We start from the raw sequence: 13,625 nt of genomic DNA on the forward strand, positions 1-13,625 counted from the left end.
CCAGTAAATCTCTCTAAGCTCTGCGTCCCCTGCCATACCTTTAGATTGAAGGCCACCTCCAAAGGTCAGTGAGCAGAACTGATCCCCTGTATTCTGCTTATCCCAAAAGGCTGAATGAGACTGGGGAAGAGGGGTGGCCTGGGGCAGACAAGAAGCAAGCGAAACAGAGGAAGGGACCAAGAAATAAAGGAGATGAGTAGGGAGTAGAGGTGTGGTTAGTGCATGGAGGTAAGAGTAGGGAGCAGACAAGAAGGTGGGACAGGGAGCTGAGCAGATGGGAGGTTTTGGAATATAGCCTGAGGTTAGGAAGGAATCAGGGTGCACAGATGTGGGCCGCATGACTGAATAAAAGTACTACAGCAGGAAATTAAAGCAGAAAGAATTCTAAAACCATGTACCAGACTTGAGAGGACCACTTGCTGAATTTATTCTGCCAGAAATTAGTGATTACCTGCTAAAAATTCATTTTTCTCTCCTGTGGGCAAAGTCAGTATTGGAGAGGAAGAAAAGAGTGTTGAAGAATTAATACAAAGACTAGCAAGGGGCACCACAAGTGCAGCTGTGCTTGGCAAATATTACTCCCTTCTCTGCTGTTTCATTTGAATACCATGCTATATGCAAACAGACACAGTGACACACAGGAGTGCAATGATAGACTTTCTGCTACAGCATGATCCACAATAGTGGTTTGTTTTGTACAATATATATGTAATGTGTAGGTGTGTGACATGTCAGACATTAAACGCCTGTTTCCGCCTTTCTGTCTCCACTAAGCTGCTCAGACAGAGAGACAAAGAGAGGAGGAGGAGATGAAGCACAAAGACATGAAAGTCATCTAATAGCTTGGGCCTTTTGAAGGAAGGAAGGAAGGAAGGAAGGAAGGGGAGGACAATCTTCTTAGAGTGAGAAGTTCATATTTTTCTCTCTTCCTCCCTGAACCTTTTGAATTAGGCTCTGTTGTTATGTTTGTTTACAGACATTACCTCAGTGTATAGATTGTCTTAATATAAAGGAATCACTCTGTGTGAGTGTGCCAATGCACTGTATATGCTTTTTTGCACACGTAATGTGTGTGTTGCTTCTGTATTAAAGCAACTGATTGAAGCTAACCATATCAATTATTGTATCCAAGCTTCAATACATCTTTGTCCCATCCCATCCACTATCTCCCCATTTATGTGCCATCTTTCCTCTGTAATTTCTCTCTATAATGAAAGTTCCTCTGCCCATCAGTGGCTGAAAATGATACTGGAAATATTAATAGGGGGCCCTTTTTAACCAAATTACATTCTATCAGAGCCGAGATTAAATTAGCAACCGCTAAGGTGTGTAGGAACAAAGCTAATGGAATTGGATGACAGCATTCGTCAATCAACAAACGGTCATTCCCTATCTGACCCTCTCCCACCCACTTTTATTAATGTCATGCACACATGATGTAGCTTTTGAGGGGAAGTAGGATGTTAACACCCACTGATACAGCTGCTATAAAAGTATGCATTTTGGATGTTACTTCCAACAGAGTGAGAAAGAAATCATGCGATTCATGTAAGTTCAGACACACATCTGAACAGCACACCGTATAATTGGATTCTGCGGTGTTGCTGTCAATGATAATGCATATTTGATGTTTTGGTTGAGCTAGTGTTGTAATTAAGGCCACCTACACCCAGACCAAGTCGAGCCCAAGACCAGACAAGTGCAGTTAAACTGATAGTACTGGATAGCCTGCATTTCAGTGACACTATATAGGAATGACGTTACTGAATATTATTCCTTTTTTTTTTTTTAAATCAAGTTTTGTGTCAGGTCCGCTTGCCTCTCTTTCTTTTTTTCCTCTCCTGCTCTCCCTTTTTGCGGGATCAACGCCTCAGCTGTGTCGCATCGGGTAATTAGTGACTCGTAGGTCGGTGCGCACACCTGAGGCGTATTCCGGTGATTTGTTGGCTTCCTTATTTATACCTCTGGCAGACGCCCCGCCGCCGCATTGCGATATGTAATGGACAATACTTACCCAAAGTAAGATAAATGTGATGTTTGACCCGCATTTTTAGACGTGTGTAAGATGCTACGCTGATAGTATCTGTGCGTTTTGGCTTGACCTTATCACGCTATTATGCGGTTAGCAACATGTCCTTTTGTCTTCCACGCTGACAGTCCCTGTGCTGTGGATTACATTGTTTACGTTGGTTCTTTTTGTTCACCTGTCCGTTCTCATCCTCCTGCTATCCTAGTTCCTGTCGGTAGTTTGTGTGTTTACTGTCCTGGTCTCCTTAGTCATCACTGCCCTTCCCTGGTTGTATGTATTATGGACCCTGTTATGTTTTCATTTTGTTGTTTTCATTCCATTAAACCTCCTTTTTTGTACTAGCACCTGGGTCAGCCATCTTGAGTCCAACCCCAGTTCTCCCTCACCCTCCAGGTGAGGGGGACTAAACCTTAACATGTTGTAGTATAACCATCAAGAGACCCTTTATGTGTGAAGTAATTATGATGACTCTCCATGGTAAGAACGAGGTTTATTAAATATTTTTCCCCATAAACATTCCCCCCCCAAAAAATTTGTAGGCCTACAAGCAGTTCAGTTCAGCCACCAGGGGCCTCCTGTTTGTTATACTAAAATAGTTATTTAGGTTATTTAATATTTTTGTAGTCGCATATCTCTTTTCGGTGTTGCTTTTTGTAGTCCCTGCACACTGGTCTCACAGTCGGCTGCACAGAGACCAATGTTACTTGTCCAGTGTGTGTTTGTATATGTGGGCAAAGCTTGGAGGATGGCTCATTTTAATGAAAATTGGGCTGTAGCTTTTTTTTTTTTTTTTTTAACCTTAAGGTTTTAAAAAGAGGTGCCGTTTCTGTTTTAATAATGTTTCGCTATGACTTTTTGATCTGGGAACTTAGAATCTATTGTTGAGGCTTTACTGTAGTCTGACTTCCCAGAATGACAAAGTACATTAGTATTTTTGTTAGCAAATTCTTTAGCTGCGAAATAGACCACAGTTGTTTCATCTTCCCTCTAACTGCTGTTAGTATTAATCCATACTGAGTATAACTACCTTCCCGACAGTACAGAGAGGAACTTCCAGTCAGTTGTTTGATTAGCTTGATGATCAATTGCACAAACATTTGTCCAAACACTTAGCAGGTCATTCCTGTTGCCAACTTACATTTCTGTTTGAGATCAAGCCAGTTTTGTTTGTTTGTTTTTTTAGCATAGAATTCTCATCGTTTTTACCTTCATTCTGATGTGTTGCCTTTTTAATGTTCATTTGGCTTAAGGCAATCACTGTGTCTAAGTGTTGATAAGGGGGGGGGAGACCTTAGGAATGATGTTAATAAATAAAACACAATGTACAGGCACTTCCCCTACAGTTGTGGTCTTGACTGGTCTCAAAATAAAATCCCAAGTTCGTTTTGTCCGACACCAAGACAAGATTCCAAGACATGACCAAAGCCTTGGGCTGGAGACCAAGACTGATCTCAAATGCTACAACACAAGGTTGAGCCACGATGTTAGGTTTCAGTGCAAAGCTCAGGATGACCTCAGATGGTATACATTTTTCTCACTCATCATATCCATGCACACTGTGGCTATTATACTGTTACATTAAATAGGGTCTGGCATTTGTGCAGCCAGAGTCATTCAGAGACAGGTTCATTAGAGGTGAAGCAAGTGTGTGTGCCTGTGGAGAGACAGTCTGAAGGTTGTAGGATGAAAGTGTATAGTGATACTCATAAGAAATCTACAGTATACTGTATCTTGTAATAGAACGAAACATGAATCGCACTAGTCTGCTGTACTGTGTTTTTTTTCTATAAATGTCATTTGATAGACATTTTACCTACTGTACCTGCCTGTGTGCCGGGTGGATCCAAGTAATCCTTTCTCTCCCTCATTCTTGCATTTCTGTTTGCCAGTATAATATCTTCTTTTTTTTGTTTTTCTTTTTCTCACCTAAGCAAACACACACCCACACACACACGTCCTTTCTTTTTGTCTCCCCAGGTGTGCCCTGGTCCAGGTGTATGTCTTCACGGGAGCTCATCACTGCTCTAATGAGAATGATCACCGCTCATCTGTCTTCATCCACATCCAACAGAGAGCACCTGCTACTATTTTTGTGAGTGTGAGCATGTGTAGATTAGTTTTGTATATACTATTCACTGCATATACAGTTGATATACAGTAAACTGTGTATATTAGTTGCATAGCCATGGTAAATCCAGGTGACTAATACATGGCTTGCATTTGCAGTAGTGAATAAGCTTTAGACTTGCAACGCCTCCGTCACTGACATCGCACTTAACTCTCACTAGTTGATAATGACTTATGAACAACAGTCTTTGTTTGAGAGTCTTTGATAAATTGCAAAGGCACCGAAACGTCTCCACAGGACTGAAGTTGTTTTGACCCTCCAAAAGTGCTCCATTGTCGCTGGCATCTGTCGGGGATTGATGTCAAATGAATCAAATCACAGAAAGCTGCATCAGTCACTGAACACCTGATCAACTTGTTATAACTCTGTGGGGGGTCTTTGAATCTTGCACTAATCCATACAAGATTCAAAACTCTAAATAAAAGATGCATTTTGTGAGTCAAAATTTTGTGCTGCATGGTGTACAGTACATAATAGAGACAGCAGTAAAGTGCATTAGTTTGAGATCAAGCCCTGAAGGATCTTTACAGTGGAAACCATTAGGACTCCCACCATAAGAAAAAAATGGAATGGGGCTGAATAACTAGTGCTTACACAAATTTAATTAACAGCAAGGTCATGCTTAATATCTGCTTGTTTCATATACTGAAGTGGTTATATACAATTGTTAACACTAGACATTAAATGCCTCCCTCTTCCACCCCTTTCTCTGTCTTTCAGAGGTGGCATCAGGTCAAACTGTTATTCTCTTTACTTTACCAAGGCTTAGATTCTTTTGTGGTACAACGTGCTTTGACTTTGAGGGGTACTTGATTTTGTCCTGCAGAATTCTGAGTATGTGTGTGTGTTTGTGTACATAATTCCTGGGTTAAGCCTGTAATGATCACATCTGCTTTCTACCAATTTCAATCAAGCAACCTTGTGTGGCCTCTTCCCATTAGATTCTTTTTAAGGCCTGCACTTGAAAATATATTTACTCAAAACTGAACCAAGAGGGAATACAAAACAACAAAGACCATATTGACCCCCAAAGGCTGCATCAATTGACTATTGTCAAGGTCTACGTAGATTTTATGTAAAAGTCCCAATCCATGGTGTTGGTATTGACCAAACGACAAAATGCTTGTTCTTTTTTTTTTCTCAATCCAGTTAGTTTTCTGGTGGCTTTCTGACAGCTCGTTTATATCTGTGAGTGAGTGCCTGGTGCTGAATGGGTAATTGTGCAGTTAGTGTGTGCCTACAATTGTGTGGAGAATCTTGTTACCTTAGTTTGAAGGGGAATACAGACTGAATTGATTTAAATCCGAGATTAATAGGGGAACATTGTGATGGGGTATCGACTGCTTCTATGATCAAATGAAATCAAAGTTGATGCATGCAGCACACAGAGCAGATATCCAGTTGTGTTTTCTACTTTGTGCTCCATTTAATTCACTGACATGCTGAAACTGAGTTTTTTGTTTGTTTGTTTGCTTGTTTTTTCAGTTGCAGATGCAAGACTTGATATGCATACAAAGAGAGAAAGAAACTAGAAAAGAAAACATTCTAAAAATCTTAATGTAATTAAAGGATAAGGCTGGCCAATTTCTATATCAATAGTATTTTCAGAAATCTCCATACAGAGACTAAAACCAACAATAAACTGATTGTACTCATGGTTAATGCGCGTCAGTGTGTCCGGCCTGGATTAGCTTGTTTGTTTGTGCCACAAACCTCTGTTGTTCTTCAAAAACAATTAAAAACACATCAGTGAAACACACCTCTGCATTGGGTGGCATATTTCTCCACTAGCGAACACCAGACGTGAGTGCAAGGAGCTAGTGGAGTTTAAACAAAGCTGAGATCTTGTGCAGTTGACTCTGACTCGTGCTAACTTCAGGTAATTATGGCCTCTCTGAGACTTTAGGGCGGCAGATCCAGGTCTGGGGTTTTGCCACAAAAAACATGAACAAGCTAATCCAGGACTGACATCTGACAAGCATTAACCATGAGTAGAGGCAGTTTATTGTTGGTTTTAGTCTCTGTATAGAGATTGCTGAAAATGCTATTGATATAGAAAATGACTGGCCTTATCCTTAAAAGAATCAAACGAAAAAAAAACTTAACTGCTATTTATAGCTGCTCTGTAAATAGTACATACATCATAAACAATGTGTTTTCTTATAGGTTTTATTTGCATCTCAGATTAGCATCAGCAATTTCAAGAAATACAGTAGGATGCCTTGCACTAGTCGGTTTTCACTATCAGGGCTTTGATAAATCAGTGCTGACAACATAAAATGGCAGTTTGATCTTCATTCAAAAGGTTGTTTCCGTTCGTTTTGTCAACATGCCATCTTGCTGTTCAGTCAGTTGGTCCTCCAGGTGTACAATGCCTGCTTGATAGTGAGACATGAATGGTGGTGACAGTGATGGAGGGAAAAGGTCAGCTATGACACAATGGTTATGCAGTGGGAACACAGCAAGCACTTTGACATTTCTGGCCAGAATTTGTGCACTGCATTTTAATCATTAAGTTAGAGGGAATGACTCAATCATGATGAGCAGGCATTCCAGGTGGTTGATTTAATGAGCAAACACTGAAACTCTGCTTCTGTTTCTCAGTTAGAGAGGCATTACAACTTGATCAAAAAACAACAGTTAAATGGGAGGTACAAAAATATACTGCCCCCAAATAGGGGTAGGTAGAACTCTCTCCCTTGCTCTCTCTCTCTCTATCTGTATATTTATATCTATATCTAGATATCTATTTATATATACACACACACACACATATATACTGTGTATATATATAATTTCCATTTTTATTTACTGGGAAGGTTGTGGACCCCCTTCCCCCTTGCCAATTAGACACACTCCATTTGCGAAGTGGTGAAAACTAAGAGTAAAGAGGGGAGCTTTGTGATGAAAGTTCTTTTATTTTGAAAAAAAATCACCCTACCAGCTTTAGTGTTTGGCCTCAAAGTTTCTTCTCTGTATCACTTAAAGGTCAGGATTTACAGTATAAACCAAATACACACATTTCATTTTGCATCACTACATAATACCCACAATAACATGATCACATTCCAGGGGGATGTTTAAGTTCATCTTCAGACTAATGACTGTTAAGTACTCAGCAGACTGTGGAGGAAATGATAATTGGTTTTACTTAATGCATACATTCTGCTTGTTGCCAGAATGAGGTGACCCTTAAGGCTGATGATGTTGTTCAGCCTCCAGCTGCCAGGTCAATGGGGTTGCATTTCTCTGTCCAGCTCTGTGTCTTTTAAGTGGGGTGACATAAGCCATCCTTGATCTCTGACTCCCACAGTGACAGTTTTAGGTCCAGGAGAAGAAATTAAAGAAGTAATTAACCGCTCCAATTAAAGAATGATGAAGCTGTGGGCATGGATTACATAGTTTAAAATGACTAAAGGGCCTTAGCATTAGATGTCAGTAGGTGGTGGAATTGTAAATCATCCACCAGAAATGGATATTGTTGGTTAGTTTGCTTTCTCATGTTTGTCTGTGTTTAGAGAAATACTTAAAGTCATAAAAGTGGGAACTGGCTGAAAAGAATGATATACATATTTTCCATGCAAATCGGGAGCCAGTATCTTTCCAATCAGGAACAGGAGATTGCTTTGAGTCAGCATTCGAGGAAAGAAAAACCCACAGCTTTGATGTTTGGGTTTCATAATTGAACCAGCAAGTTGGTGTGTGCATAAAGGCCTCTGCCAATAGCCTTTGACGTGAACAGAATGTTGAAGATATCAGAAAATCCTGAGATGAAAGTGCTGCTTATACATCTCTTGATCTTGCTCACCTCATCCTTCTTTTGCCTTTTGCCATCTTTTCCTCACTAGCAGATTGCAGGCCAGCTAATGGTACCTTTACTGCTTCAAAGGGCCTTTTCACTTGATACGGACAGTGTGGAAGCTGTGTGTAGCCAAACGTGCACACAGTGATAAGCTTGTTACGGTAACCCTGCTCCAGACCAGTGTCCTCATTAGATCCAATACCCTTAGGGTCTTTGTGTATGTATAGAGTTGTGTCATGAGCAGAACCTAACATGGTCTTTGTGTGTGTGTGTGTGTGTGTGTGTGTGTGTGTGTGTGTGTGTGAGTTTTAACTTCATCAAAACAACCCCTAGGCAGGCCACCGACTCTCTCCAAGAACGATAAATACAGCTGTACTGTGATGCTAATGAAGACTGATAGAGACAGAACAAGACAAAAAAATTGGAAAAGATGAAAGGGAAAATTCTACTCTTCTAAAGTGCTGCAGGTTAGAATGTAATTGTTCCCCCTTTGACAATCACTATAGGCTATCTATGGCAGAGCAAGCAGACTTACCTTAAGGCCAAAACTCCCAGTGAGTCTTTTACTTTGCTTATGTAATACAGTCTCAGGGTGACTGACGGAATTAGTCTAGGACTGTATTTGTGTAAGATTTGAAGTGAAAGCAAAAAAAAAGAGGGGTGTTGGTGGAAGGTGGGGGTGTGGGTGTGTTGTGCATGAGGAGGATCACTCCCTTCATGATGAAAGTGTCCAAGACAGGCAGGCACACACGCATGCAGTGGAAAGCAAGGGCGGCTGTGCTGTGCTGGCAGCCATCCTCATTACCGTCCACAGGCAGGACTGGAGTGCCCTATTAGACAGCCATTACTGCTGCTGATAGGAATCTATACTGTAACCCTGACACAAACAAGACAGAGAGATCTGGGAACCATGCCGAGGCCCCAGTGCCAGGGCCTCCAGGGAATGGGTGAGATGAAGCTCTCCGCCCTGAACACCAGAGTCCTCGGCTGGGTCAGGGTTCCTAAGTAGCGGCCGTGTGTCAACGCACCATTTCTCTTTCCCCTGGAGCTAAGACGTGTTCACCTAATTAAAACCTTTCTTTTCTCTTACCCTCCGGGAGACATGAGCAGAGGAATGTACTGACAGAGATGGTGAGGGAGGGAGAGTAGGGAGGAAATAGGCGAGTGCACCAGTGACAGGCCGGGCACATAGGGAAAGCTTGCACAATTAAGGTGGAAAGAGGAGAATTTTGCAGGGACAAACAATGCAAGGTGAATGATAACCAGAAATGCAAAGGGGGTCAGAAACCATGCCAGAAGTTTCTCCATTTCTTTGTCATAGTGGAGAATCGAGCATGAAATCAAAAATGAAAAAAAAAGGAGTGGGGCGAGAGAAAAGTTCTTCAGATTTTAGTTGCTTATTCAGTGAAAAATATAGAAAATGTGTTTGAACTTTCAAGTTTTTTTTTTTATAAGAACCAAAGGCAGCAAGGGACACCAAGGCTACTCCAACAGAGAAAAGGAAAGAGATTACAGAGTGAACTGTGCAGAGATGGCATGAGGTGCAGAGGCACATGGAAGAACAGAGTGGAAAAAATTCAAGGTTCACACAGGTACTTGCTAATTAGAACAACACCAGAATCACAGTTATTTTCCAGCAGTATTTCTGAATAACTCTTCATAAAGTTTCTTTGTCAGGTCACCAGTCTATCACAGGGTTGATATGTAGACAAACAAAAACAAACATTCACTCCTACAGGCAATTTGGAGTCACCAATCAACCTAAGCTGCATGTCTTTGGACTTTGGGAATTTATTTATTTATAAAAACGGCATTTAGCCCTGTAATATTTGATACAGAGTAATAAACACTGGAGGAACATACATGGCTGAACCACTTCTTTTTCAAGCAGATGATGATGGCATTACATATGAGCTTTCCACGTTGCTTTCTGTGGGATTTTTCCGAGATGAACATCAATGTTTACAAAAATATGTTGGTAAAATATTTGATATTTGTAGAAATGAATATAAAAGATTAAAATACTCAAAAAAATCTTTATTCGACCAAAACAGTGAAATTGATCAAATATTTTCATTCTAATTACTCTGTAGCCTTCAAAGACTTACAGTTATTCACTGGAAAACCCTATAACAGGGATTTAAACCCTGAAAAGCATGTTTTACTGGAGTGTATGAGACCTCTACAAACCCATCATCTGATTGGTGCTGCCTCTTATCAGTCATTTTCTGAAAGACCCTCCCTACACCCAGCTCTAGCAAAATGAACATCGGGTGTCTCTGTTGAGTTGGTTAGCTGACTACACTGTTTTACATGCTTACTGAGCAATTGGAGTGCTATATGTGGGTGTCTTTATTTTCTGTGGAACTTACTTAACACAACAATATTGAGTTTGAACCAAGTGTATTAACAAAAGAGTAAAAAATCATCCCGAAAGAACACAGAACAATGATAGCTGATCGAGAAGTCGTCTGGTTTTTGGACTTTATATCCATGACACTACATTTGTTGGACTAATGCATGGCTGGATTTTGTTCAGTGGAATCTTGTGATGAAAATGATGTCTTAGCATTGAGCATTTGAATACACATCTGCACTTTAGATCACAACAAAATATACGGTGACAAAGCCCTGTTGTGTCTGTCTGCAAAAAAAAGACTGGTTTTTGTGGATGGTGATGGAGGCTAAATAGTGCTTTACATATTTGAAATCGTGAGACCTAGAGCTTTCTAACAGTGTATAACATGTCATAGTTATGTTTAGATGAGGTTAACTACAGACAAGAACCATTTTGCATGTGCATGTAGTATCCCTCATGAGACACTGCTGCTTCATATTTACCACCTTTGAGAACTGTTTAACCTAATCTAAACAAGAATGAGTGTGCATAGATGAAAAATTGTGGATCTTTTCCTTGTATGACGTATGAAAGTTACTCCTTATTGTGTATTTAAAAACTAGTTCTTAAATAAATGGAAATATTAACTATTATTGATTATAAAACTATTTTCCAAATGCAAAAGTAGTCAATTCAAACCACTGTGCTCTGTTCTCTCAAAAGTAGTCTTTTTGAAGGAAAACAATTTCTGCATTGATCTTTCTTGGTCAAAACAGTTTTTTAGTTAAGAGGGGTTGAGAGCTTTCAAGAAGAAATTGTGTGTTTTGAAGGTAGTACAGCACTTATTTTGAAGACGGCAGCTCCAGCATTGATGGAGTAAACAAATACAGTACAAAATTGATGCACAATTTGGGACACCTTACAGTATGTGTCTTAAAATACTGTGCAACTGGTCAGAGTACTGGGAATCCTGCTGCTACTATGTATCATCTGCAGCATTACGGACGCATAATGTGAACTGGTATGACATGCATGTTATTGTGCAGGATTAGTTTGAAACAGATTAATGTCCTTGGAGATGTTTAATCAGCTTAATATTCTTATTTAATTCCTTCATTCATTGTTTACATCAATCTTTCTCTCTTTCTTTCTACTGAAATCTGCTTTAAGTGTGTTTTTCCATGGAACGTGTAGCAATTGGAGGTAGGCTATACAGAAAATACACTGGTGGGATTTGACTGGTTGTCCAGACAGGTTGCCATGGTGAAGGCAGTGATTAAACCTATTAAAGCTGCAGGCGTAGGGTTAAATGGGAGCTCTGACTGCTCCTGCTGTTACAAATTAAACAGAAAGAGAGCAGGAAATAATGGGAAAGACATGAAAAAATGGAATTAAAAAATGCACTGATTTAAAAAAAAAAAAAAGGAAGAAAGAAACCGAAGTGTGGGTGAGCAAAATGTGATTAGTTGTGCTCAAAGCAAGACAGGATCCTACCTTGTTCTTAATAGATTTATTTTTACAGCAGATGAAATAAAAGGTTACATTGTTCCAACAATAGCCTTTCTATCTGAGCCCAGACAGGGGGGCTTTATCACACTGTAAAAAACAGAGGGCTTGTTCATCATCGCAGCCCAGTGTGTCCACAGGAGTTTACGGTGTAAAGCTGGAAGTGTGTGTATGTACTGAATGTGTGAGGAAGACAGAGGGAGAAAGGGAGGGGATGCCTTTGTTTGTTTGTTTTTTTACAGGGCATTTTATAATCTGGCGTTTTAGCAGAGTGACATGTCGGTTTAATATCTAGCAAGCTCAACCATCTGAGAAACAGGAATCCAAGGCTGACCTCTCCTGATCATTATAATGTTTTTTTTCTCTCTAGCTGATGATCAATACAAAGAGAATGACATGGTAATAATTTGGTATGATGCTGTTAACAAACAGGTGTCCAGGTGAAACTGCTGCACTACATCATTTCACAAAAACATTATTACACGTGATACACAGTGACAGGTTAAGTGCAAGAACACTGTGCACTACTGTGTAATCTCATTAAAGAAATGAACATAATGGTGAAATAGAATTTGTGTCATAAAAATAAACTGGACGGTTACAGTACATAAACTGAATTTACATAAATACCAATTCAATAGCTTGAAGTTGTTTTATTGTCATCTGTCCTTTACCTCAGCTAACATTAAAAGTTAAGAACATATATATTGTTTTCAACATGCTCATTTAAAGAAATTTGAGGCCAAAAACACATGTACAGTGTAATATCATCAAACACAACACATGGTTCATCTGTGATGAGCTTATAAAATATGATACTGTATATTGCTACAGGTCAAACAGTCAGCACTGATTTAGCATACTGGGGGACCCTGCAAAACTTTGAGTGGTTCATGTAATTTTTCATGCTTTATTAATTTACTGATCTGTCTCTGAAACTATTTCTGTAATATTAGCAATAAAAACTAGAATAAATGTCATCGGGGCAGGGCAGTGGTGGCCTGAAGATTAGAGACGCAAACCTATGACCAGAGGGTTGCCAGGTCAAGCCCTGTCTTGGTTGATGAAGGGTGGTAAAGCAGTGCCTGCCTTGCCTTCATCAACACCACTGTGGTGTCTTTGAGCAATGCCCATAATTCCACTTGGTTCAGTGGTGCTGCTCAGTGGGCAGCATGTCAGGCTGATTGTGCTAGGCAGCTTCACACTGTGAATGTGATCAAGGCTTTCCTAAAATAAGTTAAGTGCCTATCAGGGGACTTAGCCTCACTAAATAGTTAAGAAAATTAAAATGCAAAAACGCCTAAAATACAAAAAATGTCTAAGTATGCTCATGACACTTAGGGCCCCACCATTTTAGTTTCAATTGTGTGTTAGTGGTGCATATTACCAAACAAATGTGTAATTACTGAAACTACTGTACCACAAATTATTTGCCACACAGTCAACCAGGCCCCTGAGGGTTTGGCCAGTTGCTTCTTTCAAACTGCTTTTAAATTGATACTTTCAATGTGCATTTTGCTGCTAACAAACCTATACTTTTACTTAAGTAACATTTTGAATGCAGAAAGTTTATTTGTAATGCACTATTTAACAATAACAATGTGGCGTTCCTACTTCTACTAAAGTAAAAGATCTAAATTACCTGTTTCATCAGTGCAAAAATAATAAAGAATCAGTATTGCTCATATCATGGGCAATGACATTGTTTCCCCCCTATAGAAGCTACTTATATTTCAGTGCAGTATAGCCTGATCTGTATTTTTCTTAAGGGAGTGCAGGTTAAGCTCTACAATGGGTACGGAAAGTATTCAGACCCCCTTAA

The 13,625-nt window shown here is 39.8% G+C and overlaps 1 long non-coding RNA gene across 2 annotated transcripts in view; it reads left to right on the plus strand.

Moving 5' to 3' along the window:
* The first annotated feature begins 1,438 nt into the window (after window positions 1–1,438).
* The window catches only part of LOC109956702 (uncharacterized), a 16,985-nt gene continuing 4,798 nt past the window's right edge, over window positions 1,439–13,625 (plus strand). Inside the window, exons 1-2 of one of the 2 annotated variants that reach the window (XR_002274449.1) lie at window positions 1,439–1,548; window positions 4,007–4,121. This is a non-coding gene — a long non-coding RNA (uncharacterized LOC109956702). Of the gene's footprint in view, window positions 1,549–1,978; window positions 2,020–4,006; window positions 4,122–13,625 lie in introns of those variants that run through there. The other variant, XR_002274450.1, reaches the window with a different exon arrangement.

The sequence above is a fragment of the Monopterus albus genome, unplaced genomic scaffold (genome assembly GCF_001952655.1).
Source record: "Monopterus albus unplaced genomic scaffold, M_albus_1.0 scaffold2.1, whole genome shotgun sequence".
Lineage (NCBI taxonomy): Eukaryota > Metazoa > Chordata > Actinopteri > Synbranchiformes > Synbranchidae > Monopterus > Monopterus albus.